General features: G+C 35.9%; 1 protein-coding gene across 1 annotated transcript in view; it reads left to right on the top strand.

Annotated features, from left to right (window-relative positions):
- The window catches only part of LOC134743082 (ATP-binding cassette sub-family G member 8), an 87,767-nt gene that overhangs the window by 28,167 nt on the left and 36,655 nt on the right, over nt 1-22,945 (top strand). The window contains exon 2 of the mRNA XM_063676392.1: nt 13,868-13,898. The gene's annotated coding sequence lies outside the window, so the exon portion shown is untranslated. The remainder of the gene's footprint in view (nt 1-13,867; nt 13,899-22,945) is intronic.

The following is a 22,945-nucleotide window of genomic DNA, read 5'->3' as shown; positions in this document are numbered from 1 at the left end:
CTGCATTTAGGGTTGCGAAAAAGTCTGTTATACTCTCTATGTTTTTCTATTTTTCTTGAGCGAAAAGTTAGTTACTTAGTAAACTTAATCTGGATTTGAACTCACGCAAGTCCGAGCCTGAACCACTCGGTACCGTTTTGCGCCTTCTGCTCTCATTTTGCGCTCATGTTAACTATAGTCTGGCAAAACAATTTTGTCAGTACTACATATTTGGTAGAAAAAAAAAACTATAATCCCTTTATTTGGGGTGATAATACTAGTGTAAGAAAAAACAGTATGATTCTCCCTATCTTTGCTCCAATGACAAGTGAAGTAAGTCTTGCCAAACTATAAACAGGATGTGCACTATGTGCAGTGCATGCAGCCTGAGTGCGATAAGGATGTTGACAAAAAAACGAACGATAAGTTTGTTTGAAAAAGTTTGCGGTAAACAAAAGCGAGGATTGTAAACAGTTCTTTACAGCGGCCCATTTTAAGGGTATTTGCAACTTTTTGTTTGACAGTGAGTGAAAATCGGAAAATTTATGAAATAAGCAAAACAGTTAACGTTAAGTTTTTTGCTTTGAAAAAGTTTGCTTAATTTTTATGAGACAGACAACAATAAATCGGTAATTTAAGAATTTTGCAAATGTGAATACTTACAGAAAGTTAATAGTAAGTATACTTAATTCCAAATTTTGACTGTCCTGATTTATGATTCATTAGGCGTCCATACCATGAAATAACAGTTAGGTATACGTAAAATAAACTAATTTGCCAGGCACACTCGTGAGAAAGATGATTATCAATTGTATGATGGCGATGGCGGGTCACACGCGGTCACGGTAATTGTGTCATCAAGTCATCGGAGAATCAATTAGAGCTAAAAGAATAGATTAAGTCACCGAATTAAATATATGTATTATGGATTTGAGAGCCCCGTACGTGATATATGATTTACATGTAGGTACATACCTAATGTACAGTGAGCTCCAAAATTGCATGGACATTTAAGAATGGAATTTATTCAAAAAGTGGCCATGCACTTTTGCAGCTGGGTGTACAATACACATATTCTTTATTGCACATTAAAATAAAACATAAAAGCAGTAAACAAACTGTGGTAAATAACAGACAGTCTAGTAAAAAAAAATGCAGCTCGTGAGTATTGACTGTAATTTTTAAATTTTCATCGTAATATATTGTAAGATTCGTGGCGAGGCGAAGGAAGGCACGACTCGAATTTAAGTCTTTGTAAAATAAGGTATCGATAAGATTCAGCTAGTTATATATACACGATAGCAAGTTATTTACTAGGATCAAACCGTAAGACCATGTTTGGTGATTACAAGCGCCTCATAAAATTTTATAATCCAACCTCACGCAAGTAGGAGTATAAATGTGAACGTTATCAGACGCTGTAAAATACGTTGGCCTCTTACGTCGCTCCCGCAGCTTCGAACAGCTAATCAAATAGCTGTACCAGGTAGGTCAGTAACGTTTGTCTTAGCCTGTGCAAACAGCCTGATTAGAATGTGCTACAAACTGTGCTAAACGGATACTAAGCGAAATACTTAAATAATGAACAAGTTGAAGAAACTTCTCGATCTCCGATAGACGGAAGGGGTCCGATAAACCTACTGAATACAATTACGCGGTGCTGAATAGAAGCCTAAGCTATTTTGTTTCAATGCAACCAATAGTTTCGTGTAATATTTATTTAGTAGGCTCTAACCTCTATCTTTAAAAGTTAATGTATATGAAATAAGTAAATAAGGTAGTATTTTTTTGCGTATCTCTCAATCTTCAATTGTAAGTAATATAATTCATAATGAACAATAAAATTTAAAGTAAAGAAACAAGTATGTGAATAATAATATTTCAACTTTTTGTGCAACAAATACTGAACAAAGATAAGATACCTACCTAGTAGCTATTAATATTGCTCGTAAACATTATGCAAACCAATATACATGTGCTTATGTTAGTTTCCACGCTTCACCGGCTGAACGATAACGTCGATAACTATCGCTTTTATGCAGATATCCTCGTACGAAATCCTACTGTTTGCTAGAAAGAAGTAGGCGTTTCGTTTATTTAGTTAGATCATTACTGCCGTTCATTCATGAGCAACGAGGGTTGTTATGAAACAATCGGTAAAAAGTACTACTTTTTTTTGCCATGTTATAAGTAAAAGTTGTTCGATAAATTGCGATTATCATATCTTATAAAACAAAGTCTGTCTGTTCGCGATAAACTCAAAAACTTGATACTAAACGGATTTTCATGCGGTTTTCACCTATCAATAGAGTGATTCTTGAGGAAGGTGTATAATTTGTTAACGTTTGCCCATGCGAAGCCGGGGTGGGTCAAATTTTTGTCAATCCAGAGTATAAAAGTCTACTTATTATGTACGGTTTGCGTTAAATAAATTCAAATGTATGCATACTTGTATGTTTTATCTCCGAGTCAAATCTTACAGTCACTAGCAATTCTAAAATCAAGCAAGCGTCCATAAAATTACGAGACAGAGCAAATGCAAGGCGTTGCTCAAAACGAGTATACTCTTGACCCACATCCGCAGCTGAAAAAAAAAACAATTTTAATTGTGCATTATTATAACATTATTATAATGAATGGGATTGATTAAACACGTGTTTTTATTCGAAAATCTGCGGTAACTGCCAAATCAAAAGAAACGGTTTGTTATTTACTTATATGTAAATAAATACATATATAATTTGTTTTTAAAGTCGTGTCTTTTTATTTGATATCAAAAAATATTTCAATAGATTAAGATCGTGAATACAAACACATAGCCTATAGGTTATAGTGTAGATATAGGTACCTAATTACAATAAAACTAATATCAGTTGTTACTGACCTTTGTACACATTCTAAATACGTACTTAAAACATTAATTAAGTAAATGCTACAGTCTAAACTAGTTACCGATAATTTCGTTACAGATTGGCTCCTGATAATAATCATGTGTTAGTGTTAGTGCGTGTCGGTAATACTAGGTTACGTACATGCATAAAGTATGCAATCTTTCCATTACGATATTAACCAGATTTACGGCAAATTGTATGCCGTACGCTGGAAAGCGGGAAAAATTTAATGTGTGAAACTTGTAAGCATCACAATAGTTAATATCCTATATGTGGCCTAATACTACTGATAATTACATGTAGTATGTACCTGGCTCTATACTTTTGATTGTTGTAACTATGGTCATTTTAGTTTGAGGGAGAGAGCTGTCAGATTTGGCGGCAGGCCTGTGCGCGAGGTTATGTTACTTATGTTCGATTTTATCTTTATGTAATCTTATAATTAATCCTGTATATCAATGTAATAAAAGAAATGTCAAAGCAAGCAGTGGTTTGTGTGCTAAACCCCTTTTACTGAGCATTAAATCTATGGATGATTTCAACTCAGAAAGCGGGATTGTGAATTCAAATGCCCACATAGAAATTGGATGATTATTTTCACCTATATAGAGATGAAGCACACATCTCGAAGAATGTGAAAAAAAAAAACGCTTAGTTAAGGCGTATATCTGGAGCATTGCTTTAAATGTTTGTGAGACGTGGACAGTGACACAACGGGACAGAGAGCGATTGGAGGCCTTTGAAATCCGGTGTTGGCGGAGGATGCTAAGGATTAGCTGGACAGAAAGGAAGACGAACGTTGAGGAACTGAGCATGGCAGGAGAGAAGAGATGCCTGTTAGGCACAATAGCTAACAGAAGGTGCAAGATAATTAGTCATCTAATACGGCACGACCCGCACGACAGATTCTTTTTAAACATTCTGAAGGGCAAGATTGAGCGAGAAAGACGCAGAGGAACACATATCTCAGCCAAATGAAAGATAGAGTTTCTGTCATGTTGTACGAGGGAGTCAAAAGGCTGGCCCAGCAAAGAATGGTAATTACTCCATCAACAAGAGCATAGCTCTTAAAATTGATGATGATGATGAAAGAGGTACATAGTAATGTAAGTTGCTTGGTCTTTTGAATGTTAATTTCATAATCAAGACAATAGTGTATATATATATAAATATATATGATACACGATTTCATTAGTTTGTTTTGTACGGTAAACAAAATGATTGACAATTGGTTTCATTTGTTTAAAATAAAAGTTGTTTTAAATTTGCAATGCACTGGACATTTGCTATGTATTGATCTAGTTATTAACCTGTGTTTTTTGTCATTGTTTGTTTTTGGACTGACACGTTGAGACACATTGGAATACAATGAGAATAGATCTCGACGAAAATGCAAGCAAACGACCATCACGGTGAGATTGGTGAGACGCAGAGAACTATCATTAAGAGCCAACATGGTTATAAGAAGTCAAAATGGTAAGGATGGTATTGTGCACTGTTCAGGTACAATTCAGGTGCTCAGTGAAGTTAACTATTAACAATGAGTTGTAAAATGACAATAATTGAATCTTTACTAGGTATTATTACTATTATTTTTTGGATAGTCTAATGACACTAAAAGGTTATTTTTTGTTCTAATGATGCATGAGTATATAATGCCTATATATGGTAAGAGATAACAAAAAAAGGTGATTGATTAGTATTGCAGAAGTTATTGCCATGATGAAATGATGAGATAGCAAAGATGAGAGGTAGCGACTGACAGCGGGCTAGAATTGTAGGAGATTGGCCCATGACGGTTGTCAATGGGAAGATTTAGAAAAGGCCTTTACCAAGCATCACACTTATTGAGATAAATACCCCGGTCTCTAATTCAGAATAAAAGAATCTTAATAGATAAATGTGCATATCGGTTATTTAGGTGAAAAGACAAAGAAACTAGTTTTTGTTTTGATGCAAACCAATTATTTATAAACATTTGTATATAGGCAAATGTAAAAAAAAACAAATGTTAATTAAAGATGGTATATTCTACATAGTAGTACTGTAAGTACATGCATTTAGTTGCCAATCATTGTTGTACTGAAAATTATTAGTCTGGATTCTCCGAGAGATGCATATAGAAACAATAATGAATTAATGGAATTACACACAGTATGAATTCTAAATTTGAAATGAATGACATTGATAGTTTTACATCTATTTCATACTACTGTTTTAAATGTCATGCAATTGAAAATCAAAGTAACAATTTTAAAACATCATTATTATCATTCAGGGAGCATGATTTACATGACTGGTTGCGTTGTGGATATTGACATAGCATAAGAAAAAAAAAAATGAAATATAAATGTTTATTTTCTGATAACAATAAGTACAGTTCACTTTCAGTGGTTAAGATCTCCTAGTAGGTATTTAAAAGAAGTTATATTTCACTCTATTTAGAAATCTTGAATACCTACTTCATACCTTTGAATTGGTGACAAGCAGTATTTATATTTAAACCTTATTGCACAAAATATACACCAATGTACACATTTGTTTCTCTAAATTTATAAGTTTAGTGCAAGTTCTGTCTAGTAAAAGCAGATTGGCTAAACAAGAACAGATTACTTTTTCCATGCTGTTGACACAATATTCAATATTTGTATTAAGCATATTGCATAGTATTCAGTTATATTTTGCAGTTGTACAATACAATAACAAACCACAAATGAAACTATGAATTGTTGCTATGAAATACAATTAATTTGTGACTTTATGGTTTCATTTGCATAAAGGGTGAATCTGAAATAATTATTGTATGACAGATTCAGGTTAAGAAATTTTACAGTTAGTGATGCCTAACTAAGTTAATCAAACTCTTAGGTCACAAATTATAAAATTCAGGTTACTAATAGGTAAGGACCATAAAGTGTCAAGAAAAGGCAAAAGCAGCATACTTGTGTATACATTATCAAGTTAAGAAAGTCTATTTGTAAAATTAAAAAGTTTACAAAAACAGTCCCTGTTTGAAAAAAACAAGACTTAAAGAATTCTCATTGAAAATTGACTTGAAATGCAAAATCGATGAATAAGTACAACCACTGTCACAAGTGTTAGTACAAAATTTTAGTATGGTCCTGAGCAGAAGTCTGTGACTGACCTTAACAAAAGAATCAACACCAGAGTAGGTAAGTTAAATAAACGAAGCTAAAAGTAGATAACATTCAAACTTAAAGAAGCCTTATAAAGTAGGCTCAAGAAGCCTTATAAGGAGCTTGGAACTAATTTTTATTTTTCATTTCAATTCATGAGACTTTGTATTCTTAAAATTTGCTTGATCAGTAGGTTTAACAGAAGGTACCATGGAAGGTAACATGTATGATTTTATGACAGAGACACAGTGATGACAAGAAATAAGTTGGTAATATTAATTAAAGTATAGTAAGGCAAAAGAACCATGATTCATAAAGACAAAATGTATGGTTGCATTTTTGTCATTAAGTGCGTTGTCGCCACGATTAGCATAGCCAGGAAATATTGGCTGTATCAATTAACAAAAAGTGAATAAATGTATATTGGAATAACTTTTAATCACTTCCAATACTTCCAATAATATAGTAGGTAGGGTAATGACACTAATGACGCTAGTATATGTTACGGTGTACTCGGTGTAGTACCTATACGCTATTATTTAGAGCTACTTTTTTTTGGGTGCATGTCATCCCGAGATATAGTTGCTGCGTTCTTGCCGATTCCTGGGGCTGAATATTACCATTGTGAAATACTGAACGAAGTTTAGGACGAAACATCAGGATCATAAGGTCATTGAATAAATAATTATCTGTTTATATAAATAAATTAATAAAAACCTGTTTTAAATGTAATCTTCTTAAAGTTGATGAATCGATGGAATATTTGTCATTTTATTTAATTAATGTTGAGGATTTTTCGATGAAGATAATGACTGATATCCATGACGTCATTGACGTCTGATTACGATTTCAGTAACGATGAGTAGGTATCTAAGGAAGATCTTAGGTAACAGAGGTCCGAGAACGATGATTATGTATATGACCGAACATATCGATTACAGTGTCGATGTCAACGAATGTTTGCCTCGATGTCCACGACAGGGTCAATAACTGACCATATCGATGATGAAAACGGAGCTGAACGACTTCGATAACAATGTCGGCGATAATGCTTGACTGACCATATTGATGATGATATCGATGATGATTACCGAACAGATCGATTTTGATGACGATATAGATGATGATAGATGATGATTAGGTATATAGTAAGATTAATTGATGATGATAATGATTGACTGAGTCGATGTTTATATTTCAATTATTAAATTGTTGAGGATGACTGTGACTAAAATTATCTTTGCTACTGCTAATGATTATGACTATTTTTATTTTTGTATGTTTCAACGCTGGTAACCTGGCTGAACGGATGAAGTTGATGATAAGTGAGGGCATCGCAGCAAGAGCTGACTGAAGCAAAGGAGGTGAAACTGTTAAGACAGAGCTGCCAGCAGTGGGCAGGGCCCAAGCTGCCGATGGTCAGGGCCGCAGAGTGAGCAACCGACGTACTATGCGCTGTGTCCACGATTACCGTCTTATGCATCTGATCAAGCGATTCGGCGAGAGTCTCTCTCGGTGTTGGTCGAGACTCTTCGCTGACACGACTGCTAGTTATTATATTAATATTATGAATCTAGAATATAACCGTTGAGTTTTGGCAGACTGTCTAGTGCAGGCCGTAATGGCAGACTGTTTATTATGTTAGTTTATATTTTGGCAAAGATAGGTACTTGTAATATGGACCTTGTAGTCAGATTCAAAAATAAATAAATAATTAGTTATACTTTGGCAAACTGTCCAGCGCAGGCCTTGAGGGCAGACTGTCTGGGGCAGGCCGTGATGGCAGACAGGCCATAACAAATTAAATGATTAGGTTGGCTATAGGTATGAATGTTGGCAGACTGTCTAGAACAGGCTTTGATAGCAGCCTGTCTTCTAGAGCAGGCCGTGATGGCAGACTGTCTAGACTGGTCTAGTCTAGAGCAGGCCATAACAACAGTCTAAATAAATAATTAGATTGACTAGGTTGAATGTTGGCAGACTGTCTAGAACAGGCTTTGATAGCAGCCTGTCTTCTAGAGCAGGCCGTGATGGCAGACTGTCTAGACTGGTCCAGTCTAGAGCAGGCCATAACAACAGTCTAATTAAATAATTAGATTGACTAGGTTGAATGTTGGCAGACTGTCTAGAACAGGCTTTGATAGCAGCCTGTCTTCTAGAGCAGGCCGTGATGGCAGACTGTCTAGACTAGTCTAGTCTAGAGCAGGCCATAACAATTTTTATACTTTGGAATGATGTCTAGAGCAGGCCTTAAGGGCAGACTGTGATTGTTTATGATGAATTATACTTTGCCAAACTATTTAGAGCAGGCCTTAAAGGCAGACTGTGATTGTTTATGATGTGTTATACTTTGCCAAATTGTTTAGAGCAGGCCTTAAGGGCAGACTGTGATTGTTTATCATGAATTATACTTTGCCAAACTATTTAGAGCAGGCCTTAAGGGCAGACTGTGATTGTTTATGATGTGTTATACTTTATACTTTGCCAAATTGTTTAGAGCAGGCCTTAAGGGCAGACTGTGATTGTTTATGATGTGTTATACTTTGCCAAGCTATTTAGAGCAGGCCTTAAGGGCAGACTGATTGTTTATGATGTGTCATACTATGTCAAACAGCTTAGAGCAGGCCTTAAGGGCAGATTGTGATTGTATATGATGTATTATGCTTTGCCATAGAGCAGGCCTTAAGGGCAGACTATGATTGTTTATAACGTGTTATACTTTACCAAACTGTTTAGAGCAGGCCTTGAGGGCAGACTGTAAATGTTGATGTTGGTTTATACTTTAACTGACTGTCTAGAGCAGACCATGACTGTAAGTTAGTTCATATAGTGAAAGACTAGAAGAAGGCTGTAAATGCTACTATAGGTGCTGGTTGTATGAAATGACTGTTTACATGATCTCAGGTTAAAGCATCAGGTTAATATACATATTGTCACTGGCTGCGATTGATTAATGAGGAACTGAATAACCAGAAGGTTAAAATAATGTTGTTATGTATGTTTATCTTTCGTTAGTGTTAAGGTGGATGACATGTTATGATATATGGTTGTTGATATAAATGTTTAATTACTTTAGTGAGAGGACTCACTAAAATAAAAAGGATGGCCGAGCTGTAAGCATCACAATAGTTAATATCCTATATGTGGCCTAATACTACTGATAATTACATGTAGTATGTACCTGGCTCTATACTTTTGATTGTTGTATCTATGGTCATTTTAGTTTGAGGGAGAGAGCTGTCAGATTTGGCGGCAGGCCTGTGCGCGAGGTTATGTTACTTATGTTCGATTTTATCTTTATGTAATCTTATAATTAATCCTGTATATCAATGTAATAAAAGAAATGTCAAAGCAAGCAGTGGTTTGTGTGCTAAACCCCTTTTACTGAGCATTAAATCTATGGATGATTTCAAACTAAAGCATGTTTACATTCATCATCATCATCATCATCATGTCAGCCGATAGACGTCCACTGCTGGACATAATAGGCCTCCCCCAAGGCTCGCCACTCCGACCGATCCTGTGCCGCTCGCAACCACCGAATTCCCACGACCTTCACCAGGTCGTCGCTCCATCTCGTTGGAGGCCTACCGGCAGTTCGTCTTCCAGTATGCGGACGCCACTCCAGAACCTTCCGGCCCCACCGGCCATCAGTTCTGCGAGCAATGTGCCCCGCCCACTGCCACTTAAGGTTTGCAATTCTGCGAGCTATGTCGGTGACCCTAGTTCTACTGCGGATATCATCATTTCTGACTCTATCACGCAGAGAAACCCCGAGCATAGCTCTCTCCATTGCCCTTTGCGTGACCTTGAGCCTTCTTATGAGGCCCATCGTTAGCGCCCACGTCTCAGATCCGTATGTCATCACTGGCAACACACACTGGTCAAAGACTTTTGACTTAAGACACTGCGGCAACTTGGACGAAAAGATACTGTGGAGCTTCCCGAACGCTGCCCAACCGAGTCGGATTCGACGAGTGACCTCTTTCTCGAAGTTTACATTGCCTGCATATGATTAATAAAGGCCAAATATGTAAACGATTTCAAAAGAATTCTACTGCGTAATTATACTACCTATTTATTTAAAGAAAGTACCTATCTACCTTAAGCTAGTTCAAATCGCGACATATAAATTACATTCTCGCAACTCATATAATATATGTGGAATATAACTTAACGTCCACTGGTATAAAATGCCGTTCTTGTACGTTAGGGTTTTCATTAGTGCAATATACTTAGGTGTTCAATTTAACAAATTACCTCTCCGTTACCTTGATAAGGAAAACGATGATAGATTGATAGACAATATAACGCCGTCGCGTAGAGAAATAGCTTTCGATTGCACGTTGGCTACGCACTCTCGCAAGTCTCGCAACACGTCGATAACGCGACAAAATAGAGCGATTTAGAGCGTTTGTCGAATGGCGTCAGAAAGTGACGTATACGCACTTACGTACTTTATGTTGTCGTTTTTGACTTGATAAATGCAAACATAATAAACGTAGCCCCAGGTACTGATGTTAATTTCTCGATAATACCTAGAAGTAGATACGTAATGACTAATGAGGTTTCGAGACAAATATCTAAGCATGTAACATTTCTTAACGACATAAATACATCATAGGTATTATATTCGTTCAAATCCGACACTATAAATCACATGGCAGCAATGACAACCGTGTCGTTTGCGAAACCAAATTACTTGTCCATCTGGTATGTAGGCTATGTATCAAGAAACAATAACTAATGCAGTATCGTGGGATCACAGTTATTCAATGAGATGATTAACTACATTGGTGGAAACTTGTTGGGCGATTTGTCATGTTTGCAATTGTTTTATTATTGGATCGTGCCACGGTGAACTTCTTTTCATAGTAGGAATTAGTGCCAAGAAAACCTGATTACAATATTTGAGTAAGTAATCAAATGTATGAATGTATACCTACCTCTCGCGTCGAATGTTGGTTCCTATGACAGTTCACTTTTGTATGGAGTAGCAGTCACGTGAAATGTTTGTAGACATTTTTTGGAAATTTAGCACACATTTATTTAGATAGGTATGCAATACTTAAATAATCAAAATTCTTAAAAAATGTTTCTTCAATTATTTTTTTAAATTAAGCCCAAGCAAAAGAGACTTGAAGGAACTGTCATTAGGGTTATAGGGACTATCATTCAACGCGAGAGGTTATAATGTGTGCTGCAGTCAAGTTTGACACTATATATTATTGATTTATCCATATTAAATTCTATCCTAGCGTGACTGTTTTGCCTCTGATACATTTGCCAGGAATCGAAACATTGCTTGCAAATTCAATGTCTCCATCATATTCCACACATTCGTATTCAGACAATGTTCTACTCTTTAATTTATGAATGCAGAAGCGCTCACCACTCATCAGCGTCGAAAATATCTGAGTATCAAACTAAAAATATGCTTTTTTAAAGTACAAATATGTAAAAAAAGTATAGAGGTACATAGGTACGTGTACCTTATGTTTGGGGCCCTACAATTCGACCTGCTGGTAAATACAGGAGCAGTGTATTCAGGTGTATCAATACCATTCATGCTTAGCATAGGGCTTGCTAATTTCACAATCTACGACATATCATAATATCGGAATGTAATACTTTAAATTCTCGGTAATACGCACGTGCCATATTAAGAAATATAATGTTTTTATTACGAATGCACGACAATGCTAATACTAGCACCAAGTAGCACACTGGCCATTTACGGTACTCCAATTCCAACCTCACCTAGAAACAAATGTCATGGATATCTATGCTTTGAAACGAAATAATTGTATTGAGTCTAGTGTACCTACTATAAATACAAAACAGTGTATTAGTAGGTATCATAGCTGTTTCAGAAGTTATTAAAAAAATCATTATTCGAGCAAGGGAGAAATTGTAATGTAATTGGTCAGTTCAATACTGTGTAGAATATTTTATTAATGAAACTAGAAATCGACGATACTATATACCTCTCCGTCGATCAAGCATCATAATTTCTAGGTATGTAAGTAGAGTAGGTAATATCTCCCTACCTTACTAGGTATATAATCATAACATTCCTTTCTACCCATTAAACAGTAACTGAAACACCAAGACAACGTTGAACACAAAACAAAACACAGACCGCTAACACGGTCATCTCGGTTTCGAGTGTCCGTTATATTTCTCAACTACTACCGCTACAAGATAAGACAGATCCAATGACGAAGTTCTTACTTCAACGACATAAAGACTGCAATTGTTTGTCTTGGTTCGCTGCACGCTAAGATTTGTCCTGCTTTTCGCTAATCATCTGGGTATAATTTTGTCTCGCTTACGATAATTCTATTTGATGAACGTGACCGTCGATTGCTTAATCTGATACTAATCTGAAGGCTTTTTAAGACTGGAAATTAAGTCACTAGGAAATGTGAAATGCCAGTTAATGTGAAATTAAATATAAGTAGGTAGTAGGTACCTTATACATATAATATGTAGTGATTCCCAATGATTTATAATAACTCAAGATATGTTATAGGCATTCCAAAATTATAGCGCTTACCTTGTGACAAATTGTACAAGTTGCCTTTAGTCGCAAGCGCAAGCGAGAAGTGCACGTGCTAACGAGCTCCCGCTCACCGAAAGAGAAAGAGACAAACTCGTGTTTAACAACGAGTATGACAAAGATGAATGCAATGCGAAAATTAATAAAAAAATAACAGATTTCTTCGTAGGTATAGAAATACATATGGATGGAAGTATTTTTTGTGCTCTTTATGTATGAGTATAATCTATCTATAGTACTAATATCAATACTGACAAAAAATGTCCGTCCTCCACCCGACTCGTTAAGGACACTGTACCCTAATTTCTGGTTGGTACGTCCCCACTATTTAAATAACGGGTACTCACAAAGGAAGTATCATAGGTTGGATACTTCGAAACTACCTAAAACTGTCTATCACGCACGTCTGCATTTTCGCCTGTTAACCTATCAAATGTCACGTAATGCTTTCATCATTGCGACAATACTACATTCAGCCCAACGTAACAGCTTTCTTCTTATGTGTTCCACGTTTTGTCCCGTTCAATTTGTAACCTTATGGTTTTTCGATTAGGTTCCAATCTTCCAATCTTGTTAGATGGTGGAGGGTAATTTGTGGCAGCATGCGTGGAATTGGCTTGTACGTAGATAATCGAGAAGACGCGGGTTCAAGAGCGTTGCGAATGTTAAGTGTTATTATAGGTAGCTTTCACAAAAACAAAAGACGGTGTTTAGTTTGTCACATAGATAATAACTAGACAACATCGGAACATACGGAACTTTAGCTGCATAGCATCAATGACTTAAGCATTGGTGCGACCGATCCTGTTGTGAATGTGACTTTAAATTTTAACACATTTTGATGTTAACAGAATGAGAACTAGATTTTTATTAATAACAGCCCTAATCAGTAAAACGTAAAATTATAATTAAGAATTTGCGATCCTGCGACCCTTACACAAAACAAACTGCTACCAGTAAAGGTAAGGTTAAAACTGTGACCCCTACGCTAAATGCACCGCCTGTCAGAAAAGTAAGTTAGGTTAGGTTATAACTGCGACCCTTACACAAAACAAACCGCTACCAGTAATGTAGGTTAGGTCTTTGCTGTGTAAAAAGTGTCCGGCGTTACAATTCTACATATGTAGTCATAAAAAATTGTATACCAAATGAACATTAAACCATATGATCTGTATAAGAAACAAGTTTTATACCAAAGGATTATACTGATTACACACCCTTCATTAGTGCTACTAGCGTAATCACCGTTATGTTTCTATCTTTGCTAACCTAACCTAACTTTGTAATTGTTGTTACAGGAAACACACGATCTGCAACGACCGGCTTCAGGTAATTTGAGATTTACATTTCGTGACCGTATCATTATGGCGCTGCACCTGTCTCGTACGATTAAGTGCAGTGATATCAACTTGTACTGTACTTTAGGGTGATTTAGGGAGGATGATATGGCAGCAGCTTTGTTATTTGTTCCATCCACTTGGAGAAAGATGGTGTGAAAAATAAATAGATACTATCGGAATTGCACGTTTAAGTAAGTTACAATATCTTCAACAAGGTTGAGCTCCCATTAGGCTCCCGTTACGTTCAATGTCAAACCCCATACGTTTAGTTATAGGAAAGTGACGGTTAGACGTTACTGAAACACGAGACTTACTTAAGTCGCGCTTTAAAGTACAGATTAAAATTAAAATGGCCTATATCGCTAAATACTAAAGTAATCTTTTTTGTCGTATCATTACTTAATAAACGATTATGATTATGATTACTTATAGCAAAAATCTCATGACACAGTTTATACTGATCACATAATTGAATGAGAAAGCTCTATAAGTACTTTACGTTGGCAGCTTATTTGCAGCATTTTAGAAAAGTGGGATAAGGCAATGACGAGTAAAATGTAAACCTATTGCTACCATAGGTACTCCTACTTTCAAGGCTCTGCCCATGTCACTGTCAATAGTCCTACAGATATTTAATGCATGGCTTCTCGGATGGTGTGTGCCTTCGATTGTATTATTGTATGATTTGATAAGATTTTCAATAGAGATACCTGCCTATTTATTTATCAATAAAACATTGTCATTACGGCCGTTTTCCGCCCACGAACAGCCATGTTATTCTCGCCATCCACTCGTTGGAGAGTGATTCTGAAAGCATGTTTAACTCTCTCGCTAATCTACTTATGGATTTCTTTAACATTAAACACGCACAATGACGGATCGAAAGACGTATTTGTAAATTTTTAATAAGTATAGTAGATAGGTATGCTCACTTAAACAAAGTATCAAATCAAGGCGTAAACGTTAAAAAAAAGGCGAATTCTTCGGGCTATTTAGGATATGGGTTAAAAAGCTGAAATTTTTTATAATTAATTAATTGTCGCAAAAATGTAAAATTGATAGATTTAGACGGTGAAATTGTACACCTTTTGTTACCTAATTGAAATAACAAGTACTGGTTTCTATTAGCACGTCTTCTTATCTTGCCTTTTATCAGATACATTTTTTGAAAACAGACACTAAATTAGTAATGTTTTTTTTCTGATGGACGTTTAGGTAAACGCGCGTAAAGCACTGATTTTGTCGCTCTTATATGTAAATTTCGTAAACTGGATTGCTAAAAATGGTAAATTTGTATTACACATATTCTGTACTTGACCTTTATCAGATTACATTTTTGTTATATGACTTAGGGTTCGAGGAAATGAAAGTTAAACGAATTCAATTTTCTCCAGAAATTACTTCAAAACAAGTGACGATTTCTCTGAAAATCGACTTAATTTCAACGTGATTTTGATACTAAAACAATCTACAACATTTGCTGAAACTATTGTTATACATCAATTTGTGTATAATATTGTCTTCGGTTACCGCGATAGTTACTCATGAAATAAAACTATGAAAACGGATTATATCGCGTATATTGAATTTATAATACATCCCGACGTTTCGAACCCTTTACAGCGTTCGTGGTCAACGGGTGACTGAGGAAAAATTACAAAGTGCAAAAATACCCACATACTAAAATAATGAACAATCATAGACTACAAACTTTAAGGCTGATTGTACATGCAAAATCGGTTCATAAGGCTAGTTATACACTACAATTATTTTCAAGTAAAGATATATATATACGCGATAAAAAAACTACGCCGGCTCCAACCCTACACCACGGACCCGAGAAGATTTAATTCCCTCCTAAATTGTAGGAGGGTATCCCAATATGGGACCGGCAACAAACTCGGCGGGACACATCTTTTCAAAACATCAGAATGTCCAGCATCATCCAACACTAAGGTCTCACAGTCTTCCAATCCAAGCTTGGGATCCTGTAGTCCATCTGATAAAGGAGCAAGCGAGACATAGACTGTGAGACCTTAGTGTTGGATGATGCTGGACATTCTGATGTTTTGAAAAGATGTGTCCGGCCGAGTTTGTTGCCGGTCCCATATTGGGATACCCTCCTACAATTTAGGAGGGAATTAAATCTTCTCGGGTCCGTGGTGTAGGGTTGGAGCCGGCGTAGTTTTTTTATCGCGTATATATATATATCTTTACTTGAAAATTATTGTAGTGTATAACTAGCCTTATGAACCGATTTTGCATGTACAATCAGCCTTAAAGTTTGTAGTCTATGATTGTTCATTATTTTAGTATGTGGGTATTTTTGCACTTCGTAATTTTTCCTCAGTCACCCGTTGACCACGAACGCTGTAAAGGGTTCGAAACGTCGGGATGTATTATAAATTCAATATACGCGATATAATCCGTTTTCATAGTTTTATCAATTTGTGTAATTTACCACCATAATTTTTCGATGATTTTTTTATGGCAGCAGCTTTGTTATTTGTTCCATCCACTTGGAGAAAGATGGTGTGAAAAATAAATCGATACTATCGGAATTGCACGTTTAAGTAAGTTACAATATCTTAAACAAGGTTAAGCTCCCATTAGGCTCCCGTTATTAATATAATTTTTAAAAACTGCCCCTTCTCTTCTAATATTACCGTTGACGCACGCTCGCGACCTCATTATTAACAGGCAAGATGAGAAGACGTGCTAATAGAAACCAGTAATTGTTATTTAGATATTACGTAACAAAAATCAAAACGTGTATAATTTCAACGACTAAATCTATCAATTTTACATTTTTGCTCCAAAATCGACTACGGCCTCTTAAGAGGCCGTTAGTGACACAGAATAGGTATTCTGTGTAGATATTACACGTGCAGTCTTTAGGTAGTGTGTGTTTAAAGTTTAAACAAGTTGCTACGTTACCAATAATTTTTTGCTCAGAATAATGACTAAAGCATAGAAGTCGGGCAAAAATGCTTCGCAAATATGTATACCCGTACTTTACTTCCTTACGAATTAGATAATGTGCCGAAAAGAGATGCATATATGCTTGTTATTTTTCATTTACGTACGGTGTCATAAGTTTGATAATTTGCTAGGGATGTGACTGTGTCGACTTTTTATATCGATAAATTATGCATAAGTTTATGTGCCGTGTAAAAGAATAATCATATAATGAAAGTTCAACCTGAAAAAACGCGGCAATTTCAAGAAATCTGTAGCAGGCGGCTCGTTGAAATGAAATGAAATGCGTGGAATACAAGGATTGCATAACTTTTATACTTTTTATAATTTTCATATTCTAAAAATCATTAAAAAGTATAAAAATTATGCAATCCTTGGAATCAAAGAGCCGCCTGATATGAGGATTAATGCATGTATCTAATATAGCTTTTATCTCATTTGCAGTCTACCACTCAGAACCGTCTATTTATACCTCTCGTTTTTTTATCATTAGAAAGAAGGCGAGCGATCTTAACGTGTCGTTTTATCGAAAAACACTTTGAAAATAAGTCACAACAAATATAATATACGATCATTTACATACTTTTGCTTTCATAAGTAAAATATTGCTATATTTATAAAAAAACTTGTCAATAAAAAGACACGTACGTGGAAATGGTTTACCGTTTTTTCTAATGCTAAAAGACTAAGTATAGTTTCTAGTCATGTAGAGTCAGCTGCAGAGAAAAGGCACCCCCCCTGCATACAAAGTTCTGTAAATTAGTATGGACGTGGGGTACCTTTTCTCTGCAGCTGACTGTACCAAATAGGAAATGAAAAAAAAAAACGTTCGTGTAATATATATTTTTTATTTAATAATAGGGAATATTACGCGAAACGGCGTAGGTGGCACCACTATCACAATCTGAGGGTCTATCGCGAAACAAGAAAATCGAACTTTCGTTGTCTAACATCTCTGTCACTCTTGCGTATTCGAGCGATAAAGAGGCAGCTAGATAACGAAATTTCGGATTCGAGTTTTCCGGTAGGTCCCCTGAAAACTTGTCAAAAACCTGTTAAAGGTACAGTATGAATAAGTTACGATACGGTGCACTAAAAAAGCTAGTGCTGCACTCTGGTGGCAGAACATTGCAGTAATATCCCCTATTCCTCGTCCTTTGGAAATCTGAAATAAAAAGTTGAGTTTTGTGACCAACAATATTAATAAAAGGAACATTCATCAATGATCATTAATGTCTTTTTTATTAGGGTTCCGTACCCAAAGGGTAAAGACGGGACCCTATTACTAATACTTCGCTGTCCGTCTGTCTGTCACCAGGCTGTATCTCATGAACCGTGATAGCTAGACAGTTGAAATTTGCACAGATGATGTATTTCTGTTGCCGCTATAACAACAAATACTAAAAAGTACGGTCCCCTTGGTTCGCGCGTCCGACCCGCACTTGACCGGTTTTTAGTATTATACTATAGTCTGGCAAACACAATCTGTCAGTAAGTAAGAACAAAGAAAACTATAGGTACAGTCGAAGGCAAAAATATCGATCCAGACAAATGGCTTAAAAATATGTGAACACGATTTTATTGTCTGAGCGTACACATATTTTTGAGACTTTGGGAATGTATATATATTTATGCCCTTGACTGTACTCATCAATTAAAATGAGACAGTCCTGGGCCAAACTATAAGAAAGCTGTAAATGTCGATAGGTTATTGATCTGAGGTCGATACATCACTATGCCAAAAATATAACCTTTCATACTTAGCAGAAAAGTTCGAAAATTTATGCAAAAATCTATATAGACTTGAATGCAAGTAATAATTACATAAACAATATATCGATTTCTATGTTTAGGGTCAGGTCCTATAAATTAATTTCTTCAAAATTGAACAAAACTCACCGATTAAAGGTTATCGGTTCGTGCGTATTTTCTTTTCTTCCTGTATGCGATTTACAGCCCTCGATCACACAAGACATTATCACAAACCAAACTTCAAACCATTACAAATAAAAACTCAACACGTTTTCCAACAATCTTTCAGGAATAGCAAGAATATAATTAAAATAAACCAAGATGACCGCTGAAACATCCCGAAATATTTCAACTAAAATAATACGACTATGTCAAGTTGTTACAGTTGACACCTACCTGTGAAATAACGAACTTATTTTTTATTTGGCTGGATTATATTATAGAACCACATAGGACCATTTGACATTTCCCTCAGTTCATCTTATGACAATACTGAAAAAAACGAAAGAACTTGCGGATTGTTGTCTCACTCACTCATAGACAAAAAGTAATAACGTGTTGTGAATACGATATCTTTTACCAAGCTTTTATTTTTGCCCGGCTTCTTTGCTTTAGTCATTATTCTGAGATTTTTTGTGTTTTCACATATTTGACAGATTTCTATAAAGAGATTCTAGGATGAACTAGCGTTACCTAGTTTGCGTCTGGAACAGCGCCATCTTTCAGGAAATTTCGGCATCAAACTAAACAGTGTGTTTTAAAGAAAAAAATTAAGTAGGTAACTTTGACTAATATTATACAGAATTACGGTTTGTTGAAAGCTAACTCTATTTGAATATGTACCTATCAAACCAAGGTAATGTTTTAAACATACGCAATGAGTTGTTGCAAATGAAGACACGATTGTTAGTTTAACCCATCATTAAACGCGTCAGCGTGCTAAAGATCCGCTTAAGAGCAAACCAAGCAACAATAATGAATTAACGATACTATCATTATCATTATTTAATTCAATCGCTTTGTTCATTAGCGTTCGTGTCGACGGCGTTTACAAGAATTGCAAATTGCAATCGGTAATTGTTTTGACATCTTTTATTTGTATATCTATATAGGTACATATGTTTTTGTAAATATGTTTGGATCATGTAAATATGTTTTATATTTTGTGATTTGCATGCCTTCTGGCTGAATGCGCTGATACCAGTATATATTATGTATCGTATGTATGACAATATCTATTATGTACGTGCATTTTTAGCAAATAAAAAAGTTTGAGTTTGAAATTACTGTTACAGCGAGGAATTATATAAAAGATAATGATATTACGATGGCTTTCTTTTTAGAAATTTACTACTAGTAATTTCACACGTAATCATGACAAACGTGGTGATAAGGTAATTTTGCTACGTAGCGTGTTTCGTAATTCTGTGATTAAGCATTAAAGGGGTGCAACTAAAAATCAAGCTTTCTTACGTCGTCGCTTTCTTACACTCAAAAATTTTGATCAAAGATAATATTCCGAAAAAGCCAGCTTTATTCGAAACTTTTAAATGTTTTCTCCTTTTTAGGCGCCGCTTATCAATAAAGCGAAAGTGGAACCGTTCTTATGAATAAAAATCGCCGTATGTTCGAGTCCGAAACTGAATTTGGAGATAAAAACCCGTTGGCCCACTGCGTATTGCACCAAAAAAGGAAGGTTGGACCACTTGCAAGAACGTTAAAATATATATACGGAACTGTGAGTGTGAAGTGAACGCATAATATTTGTAAACTAGTACGAGTAGATACTAGAGAGACCTAAGAGCATTCAGTTTTATTGTGAGAGATGAAACTGCCTAATTTATTGATAACTAGCTTTTGCCCGCGACTTCGTCTGCGTGTACTTAGTAACAGCAGCTAAAGTAATTATAGCGCCTGGATAAAGTCTCATGGCAATCATTCCATTTGATCATATGCACACACATTATCAGACAATTCATTCATTATCTCAATTCCACCCCGCTTTTCATTCTCTTGAGGGGCTTTCGCATTTATAATATTAGTATGGATATTGAAAAAGGATTTAATTTGATCTACTCCAGAAATGCATTACTTAAAAAAGGAATATTTTAATATTCAAGTAAAGCCTTTTGTAGCAGAGACTATATATTTTTGATAAAACTTATTTTATTAACTATGTAATTGCTTTCGAGATCGTAATCGAAAGCATGCAAAATCAAAAATTGTTCTCTCATAAGACTTGTGAGTCCATATTCCATATCATCGTAATATCAAAAAACGATTAGACTTTCTATTCATTCATAATTTTATCAAAGTAAATAAAATAAGTGTTATTCTAAACGAGATAAGGATTCCTGACAGAAGCGTAACGTTAAATATTAGGCCAGTTATTTATAATACCTAGAAAAGTATTTTGTAATATGTTTACCTAGGATGTCTAAAGTTCGTGGTGACACATGCTACCGGTCGCGGGTGGTTATTTGTGGCGAAACCCACTGATACATTGACGGCAGGTATTTTGGATCAGACTGCTTTTATTACCTTGTTTGGACCAGTTGACGCAATACCTTTGCCTAATCTGTAAGTAAGTACTTACTGAAGCGACTAAAGGTGACAGTCCATTTGCAACCGCAGCTGCGTTACTGCTCCGACACTACTGCAGCGGCCTGAACGCGTCGGTGTTATTGTCAATTTCCATAGTAAAATGAATGACGATATCGACTGCACGTAATATGGTGATTTTAACGTTTTCCCGACCGCAGCTGTACTACTGCTCCGACACGTCGGTGTTATTGTCAATTTCCATACTAAAATTAATGACAAGACCGACTGCACGTAGCATGGCCATTTTTGCGTATTTAGTGTATTATTGTAACTGCGGCTGCAGACCGCACGTCAAATCTGTCACCTGCACTGAAATGTCTTTGGGTCACAGATATTAGTAGTTCTAAGCAAAGAGGATATAACCACTACGTTCCAATAAGGAGCTCATTATACCCAAGGATATAGAACCCCGATGGTACAGTCGCCATATATCGCAGATATATCGGGTCGGCCAAGGAGCTCACAAATATCTGAACACGCCTTTATTGTCAAGGCGCTAGAGTGCATGTTCAGATATTTTTAGCACCTCGGTCGCTCCGATATATCTAATGGCGACTGTCCCTACTGTAAACTTTTTTGCTAATCTATATTGAGCCATATCACAGAGCCAGTTAGGAAACGTGTTGTACACAATTTGCAAAGCCATTCCTGAGCTAAATAAACGAAGCAATCATTAATTTTTATTACAAGGAGCAAATATGTTGTTTAATACCTCCTGGTAATATATTGATATCCAAACATACGAAAAGATACGAAATTGAACCACGAGAGAAGCGAATGGTTTAATATTTAGAATATTGACAGTTGCGGGGGTCTTAAGGCATGAGGTTTAAACAAACTTTGTTACAGTGCAACACGCAATTTTTCATCACACCAACACGAGGAAACCATTTATTATTCAAATTAATTTATTAGAAGTTCTTTCTATCGGCCAAGGTGAGGGAAATAGCTTTCTTCATAAAGGATTTCTTGTCTCGCCCGTCAAGTTTTATATGGATGCACGGTCATATCATAAAGAGTGCCGTGCCGCCCATGGAAACCTGCAACACAAGAGGAATTTTAATTTGTGTTTCAGTTTCAAATACGAAACTTGACAATATGAAGGGTAAATTGCGCATTTACTTATAGCTCTTACAAATAATTTTATTCATCACATCGGATTGCTGTGTGCGGTGCTCACCTGGTGGTCACGCATTTAGGCAAGAGGATGGGGAAGAAAATTTCACATTGTAAACTTACCTTAATGTTAAGAATAATTTTTCCTCTGCATTAATTTCATTTGAGTAATTTGATTGTATTTCGTCAATTATTAAGTCTCATTCAATGTTGAATTGCTTTTCATTTAATGGGCAATATTATCTGAATAAACGATCACCATTAAATATCAGATTTTTTATTAATATTGCGTAGCTGCCTTCGTCGGACTCTGACTATTGTAGAAAGGCAAACTGGTCTTCTTTTTCATGTAGCATGTAGCATTATCGTCACTCGCTTCTTCACGTAAAAAATACAAAAGTATTTAAATTAGTATTTTATTTGTACGTCTGACATTATATGACTTGACATTGACAAGCCATCAACGAACGCTGTCGCGACTGCACGCCGCAACAGCCGCAGTCGTGCTGCTACAGTAGTGCGGCACCGCGTAACGTCGCAACTGCAGTGCAGCGGCAGTTATAAATGGACAGTCGCCTTAAGACT

Source organism: Cydia strobilella, chromosome 7 (assembly GCF_947568885.1).
Source record: "Cydia strobilella chromosome 7, ilCydStro3.1, whole genome shotgun sequence".
NCBI lineage: Eukaryota > Metazoa > Arthropoda > Insecta > Lepidoptera > Tortricidae > Cydia > Cydia strobilella.
Note: the sequence above shows the minus strand (reverse complement) of the source record. Positions and strands in the feature narration are given on the sequence as shown.